The sequence below is a fragment of the Panthera leo genome, chromosome B1, assembly GCF_018350215.1.
Source record: "Panthera leo isolate Ple1 chromosome B1, P.leo_Ple1_pat1.1, whole genome shotgun sequence".
Lineage (NCBI taxonomy): Eukaryota > Metazoa > Chordata > Mammalia > Carnivora > Felidae > Panthera > Panthera leo.
Window position 1 is genome coordinate 134,919,339 of NC_056682.1, and position 6,986 is coordinate 134,926,324.

The window sequence follows — 6,986 nt, forward strand, 5'->3', positions numbered from 1 at the left end:
AAACAAAAGAAGTCCTTAACTTCTAGGGGAAAAACTCATGAGGCTGGTTGGAGATTTCTCAACAGAAACTTGGCAAGTCAGAAGGGAGTGGCATGATACATTTGAAGTGCTGAAAGGGAAAAAATATGTAACCAAGAATACTTTATCCAGCAAGACTATCATTCAGAATAGAAGGAAGGACAAAGAGTTTCCCAAACAAACAAAACCTCGAGTTTGTGACAAAACCAGCCCACCAAGAAATATTAAAGGGCACTCTTTGAGTGCACAGGAGAGACCAAAAGTGGGAAAGACAAGAAAGGATCAGAAAAATCTTCAGAAACAACCACAAACCAAGTAATATAATAACAATATATATACATCTATTAATAATTATTTTGAATGTAAGTGAACTAAACACTCCAATAAAAATACATAAGGGTATCAAAATGGATAAAAAAAAAAACAAGACCCAGGGGCACCTGGGTGGCTCAGTAGGTTAAGCATCCAACTTTGGCTCAGGTCATGATTTCACAGTTCATGAGTTCAAGCCCCACATTGGGCTCTCTGCTGTCAGCACAGAGCCTTCTTTGAATCCTCTATCTCCCTCTCTTTGCCCCTCCCTTGCTTGCTCTCTCTCTCTCTCTCTCTCTCAAAAAAAATAAATATTAAAAAAAAAACAAGCTCTATCTATCTTCTGCCTACAAGACCTAAAGACGCCTAAAAATTGAAAGTGAAGGGGTGGAGAAACATTTAATACCCAAAAGGATGTCAAAAGAAAACTAGAGTAGCAATATTTATATCAAACAAACTAGACTTTAAGACAAAAAATGTAAAAAGAAACAAAGAAGGGTATTATATAATCATAATGAGGACAATACAACAAGAAGATATAATAATTGTAAATATATGAACCATGAGAGCACCCAAATATATAAAACAATTCATAATAAATATAAAGAAACTAATTGATAATAATGCAATATTAGCAAGGGACTTTAACATCCCACTTATATTAATGGACAGATTGTCTACAAAGAATATAAACAACGAAAGAAATGGAAGATGGCGGCGTAGGAGGACGCGGGGCTCACAGCGCGTCCTGCCGATCACTTAGATTCCACCTACACCTGCCTAAAGAACCCAGAAAACCGCCAGAGGATTAGCAGAAGGGAGTCTCCGGAGTCAAGCGCAGACCAGAGGCCCACGGAGGAGGGTAGGAAGGGCGGCGAGGCGGTGCGCGCTCCACGGACTGGCGGGAGGGAGCCGGGGCGGAGGGGCGGCTCGCCGGCCAAGCAGAGCCCCCGAGTCTGGCTGGCAAAAGCGGAGGGGCCGGACGGACTGTGTTCCGACAGCAAGCGCAACTTAGCGTCTGGGAGGTCAGAAGTTAACAGCTCTGCTCGGAAAGCGGGAAGGCTGGAGGACAAAGGGAGGGAGAGCTGCTGAGCCCCCGGACGGCAGAGCTCAGCTTGGCGGGGAACAAAGGCGCTCACCAGCGCCATCTCCCCCGCCCATCCCCCAGCCAAAATCCCAAAGGGAACCAGTTCCTGCCAGGGAACTTGCTCGCTCCGCGCAAACACCCAACTCTGTGCTTCTGCGGAGCCAAACCTCCGGCAGCGGATCTGACTCCCTCCCGCTGCCACAGGGCTCCTCCTGAAGTGGATCACCTAAGGAGAAGCGAGCTAAGCCTGCCCCTCCAGCCCCCAAGCACCTTGCCTACCCACCCCAGCTAATACGCCAGATCCCCAGCAACACAAGCCTGGCAGTGTGCAAGTAGCCCAGACGGGACACGCCACCCCACAGTGAATCCCGCCCCTAGGAGAGGGGAAGAGAAGGCACACACCAGTCTGACTGTGGCCCCAGCAGTGGGCTGGGGGCAGACATCGGGGTCGGACTGCGGCCCCGCCCACTAACTCCAGTTATACACCACAGCACAGGGGAAGTGCACTGCAGGTCCTCACCACGCCAGGGACTCTCCAAAATGACCAAACGGAAGAATTCCCCTCAGAAGAATCTCCAGGAAATAACAACAGCTAATGAACTGATCAAAAAGGATTTAAATAATATAACAGAAAGTGAATTTAGAATAATAGTCATAAAATTAATCGCTGGGCTTGAAAACAGTATACAGGACAGCAGAGAATCTCTTGCCACAAAGATCGAGGGACTAAGGAACAGTCACGAGGAGTTGAAAAACGCTTTAAACGAATTGCAAAACAAAATGGAATCCACGATGGCTCGGCTTGAAGAGGTAGAGGAGAGAATAGGTGAACTAGAAGATAAAGTTATGGAGAAAGAGGAAGCTGAAAGAAAGAGAGATAAAAAAAATCCAGGAGTATGAGGGGAAAATTAGAGAACTAAGTGATACACTAAAAAAAATAATATACGCATAATTGGTATCCCAGAGGAGGAAGAGAGAGGGAAGGGTGCTGAAGGGGTACTTGAACAAATTATAGCTGAGAACTTCCCTGAACTGGGGAAGGAAAAAGGCATTGAAATCCAAGAGGCACAGAGAACTCCCTTCAGACGTAACTTGAATCGATCTTCTGCACGACATATCATAGTGAAACTGGCAAAATACAAGGATAAAGAGAAAATTCTGAAAGCAGCAAGGGATAAACGTGCCCTCACATATAAAGGGAGACCTATAAGACTCGTGACTGATCTCTCCTTTGAAACTTGGCAGGCCAGAAAGGCTTGGCACGATATCTACAGTGTGCTAAACAGAAAAAATATGCAGCCGAGAATCCTTTATCCAGCAAGTCTGTCATTTAGAATAGAAGGAGAGATAAAGGTCTTCCCAAACAAACAAAAACTGAAGGAATTTGTCACCACGAAACCAGCCCTACAAGAGATCCTAAGGGGGATCCTGTGAGACAAAGTACCAGAGACATCACTACAAGCATAAAACATACAGACATCACAATGACTCTAAACCCATATCTTTCTATAATAACACTGAATGTAAATGGATTAAATGCGCCAACTAAAAGACATAGGGTATCAGAATGGATAAAAAAGCAAGACCCATCTATTTGCTGTCTACAAGAGACTCATTTTAGATCTGAGGACACCTTTAGATTGAGAGTGAGGGGATGGAGAACTATTTATCATGCTCCTGGAAGCCAAAAGAAAGCTGGAGTAGCCATACTTATATCAGACAAACTAGACTTTAAATTAAAGGCTGTAACAAGAGATGAAGAAGGGCATTATATAATAATCACAGGGTCTATCCACCAGGAAGAGCTAACTATTATAAATGTCTATGCGCCAAATACCCGAGCCCCCAGATATATAAAACAATTACTCATAAACATAAGCAACCTTATTGATAAGAATGTGGTCATTGCAGGGGACTTTAACACCCCACTTACAGAAATGGATAGATCATCTAGACACACAGTCAATAAAGAAACAAGGGCCCTGAATGATACATTGGATCAGATGGACTTGACAGATATATTTAGAACTCTGCATCCCAAAGCAACAGAATATACTTTCTTCTCGAGTGCACATGGAACATTCTCCAAGATAGATCATATACTGGGTCACAAAACAGCCCTTCATAAGTTTACAAGAATTGAAATTATACCATGCATACTTTCAGACCACAATGCTATGAAGCTTGAAATCAACCACAGGAAAAAGTCTGGAAAACCCCCAAAAGCATGGAGGTTAAAGAACACCCTACTAACGAATGAGTGGGTCAACCAGGCAATTAGAGAAGAAATTAAAACATATATGGAAACAAACGAAAATGAAAATACAACAATCCAAACGCTTTGGGATGCAGCGAAGGCAGTCCTGAGAGGAAAATACATTGCAATCCAGGCCTATCTCAAGAAACAAGAAAAATCCCAAATACAAAATCTAACAGCACACCTAAAGGAAATAGAAGCAGAACAGCAAAGGCAGCCTAAACCCAGCAGAAGAAGAGAAATAATAAAGATCAGAGCAGAAATAAACAATATAGAATCTAAAAAAACTGTAGAGCAGATCAACGAAACCAAGAGTTGGTTTTTTGAAAAAATAAACAAAATTGACAAACCTCTAGCCAGGCTTCTCAAAAAGAAAAGGGAGATGACCCAAATAGATAAAATCATGAATGAAAATGGAATGATTACAACCAATCCCTCAGAGATACAAACAATTATCAGGGAATACTATGAAAAATTATATGCCAGCAAATTGGACAACCTGGAAGAAATGGACAAATTTCTAAACACCCACACTCTTCCAAAACTCAATCAGGAGGAAATAGAAAGCTTGAACAGACCCATAACCAGCGAAGAAATTGAATCGGTTATCAAAAATCTCCCAACAAATAAGAGTCCAGGACCAGACGGCTTCCCAGGGGAGTTCTACCAGACATTTAAAGCAGAGATAATACCTATCCTTCTCAAGCTATTCCAAGAAATAGAAAGGGAAGGAAAACTTCCAGACTCATTCTATGAAGCCAGTATTACTTTGATTCCTAAACCAGACAGAGACCCAGTAAAAAAAGAGAACTACAGGCCAATATCCCTGATGAATATGGATGCAAAAATTCTTAATAAGATACTAGCAAATCGAATTCAACAGCATATAAAAAGAATTATTCACCATGATCAAGTGGGATTCATTCCTGGGATGCAGGGCTGGTTCAACATTCGCAAATCGATCAACGTGATACATCACATTAACAAAAAAAAAGAGAAGAACCATATGATCCTGTCAATCGATGCAGAAAAGGCCTTTGACAAAATCCAGCACCCTTTCTTAATAAAAACCCTTGAGAAAGTCGGCATAGAAGGAACATACTTAAAGATCATAAAGGCCATTTATGAAAAGCCCACAGCTAACATCATCCTCAACGGGGAAAAACTGAGAGCTTTTTCCCTGAGATCAGGAACACGACAGGGATGCCCACTGTCACCGCTGCTGTTTAATATAGTGCTGGAAGTTCTAGCATCAGCAATCAGACAACAAAAGGAAATCAAAGGCATCAAAATTGGCAAAGATGAAGTCAAGCTTTCGCTTTTTGCAGATGACATGATATTATACATGGAAAATCCGATAGACTCCACCAAAAGTCTGCTAGAACTGATACATGAATTCAGCAAAGTTGCAGGATACAAAATCAATGTGCAGAAATCAGTTGCATTCTTATACACTAACAGTGAAGCAACAGAAAGACAAATGAAGAAACTGATCCCATTCACAATTGCACCAAGAAGCATAAAATACCTAGGAATAAATCTAACCAAAGATGTAAAAGATCTGTATGCTGAAAACTATAGAAAGCTTATGCAGGTAATTGAAGAAGATATAAAGAAATGGAAAGACATTCCCTGCTCATGGATTGGAAGAATAAATATTGTCAAAATGTCAATACTACCCAAAGCTATCTACACATTCAATGCAATCCCAATCAAAATTGCACCAGCATTCTTCTCGAAACTAGAACAAGCAATCCTAAAATTCATATGGAACCACAAAAGGCCCCGAATAGCCAAAGTAATTTTGAAGAAGAAGACCAAAGCAGGAGGCATCACAATCTCAGACTTTAGCCTCTACTACAAAGCTGTCATCATCAAGACAGCATGGTATTGGCATAAAAACAGACACATAGACCAATGGAATAGAATAGAAACCCCAGAACTAGACCCACAAATGTATGGCCAACTCATCTTTGACAAAGCAGGAAAGAACATCCAATGGAAAAAAGACAGTCTCTTTAACAAATGATGCTGGGAGAACTGGACAGCAACATGCAGAAGGTTGAAACTAGACCACTTTCTCACACCATTCACAAAAATAAACTCAAAATGGATAAAGGACCTGAATGTGAGACAGGAAACCATCAAAACCTTAGAGGAGAAAGCAGGAAAAGACCTCTCTGACCTCAGCCGTAGCAATCTCTTACTCGGCACATCCCCAAAGGCAAGGGAATTAAAAGCAAAAGTGAATTACTGGGACCTTATGAAGATAAAAAGCTTCTGCACAGCAAAGGAAACAACCAACAAAACTAAAAGGCAACCAACGGAATGGGAAAAGATATTTGCAAATGACACATCGGACAAAGGGCTAGTATCCAAAATCTATAAAGAGCTCATCAAACTCCACACCCGAAAAACAAAGAACCCAGTGAAGAAATGGGCAGAAAACATGAATAGACACTTCTCTAAAGAAGACATCCGGATGGCCAACAGGCACATGAAAAGATGTTCAACGTCGCTCCTTATCAGGGAAATACAAATCAAAACCACACTCAGATACCACCTCACGCCAGTCAGAGTGGCCAAAATGAAGAAATCAGGAGACTATAGATGCTGGAGAGGATGTGGAGAAACAGGAACCCTCTTGCACTGTTGGTGGGAATGCAAATTGGTGCAGCCGCTCTGGAAAGCAGTGTGGAGGTTCCTCAGAAAATTAAAAATAGACCTACCCTATGACCCAGCAATAGCACTGCTAGGAATTTATCCAAGGGATACAGGAGTACTGATGCATAGGGGCACCTGTACCCCAATGTTTATAGCGGCACTCTCAACAATAGCCAAATTATGGAAAGAGCCTAAATGTCCATCAACTGATGAATGGATAAAGAAATTGTGGTTTATATACACAATGGAATACTACGTGGCAATGAGAAAAAATGAAATATGGCCTTTTGTAGCAACGTGGATGGAACTGGAGAGTGTGATGCTAAGTGAAATAAGCCATACAGAGAAAGACAGATACCATATGGTTTCACTCTTATGTGGATCCTGAGAAACATAACAGAAACCCATGGGGGAGGGGAAGGAAAAAAAAAAAAAAAAAAGAGGTTAGAGTGGGAGAGAGCCAAAGCATAAGAGACTGTTAAAAACTGAGAACAAACTGAGGGTTGATGGGGGGTGGGAGGGAGGGCAGGGTGGGTGATGGGTATTGAGGAGGGCACCTTTTGGGATGAGCACTGGGTGTTGTATGGAAACCAATTTGACAGTAAATTTCATATATTAAAAAATAAAAAATAAAAAATAAATAAATAA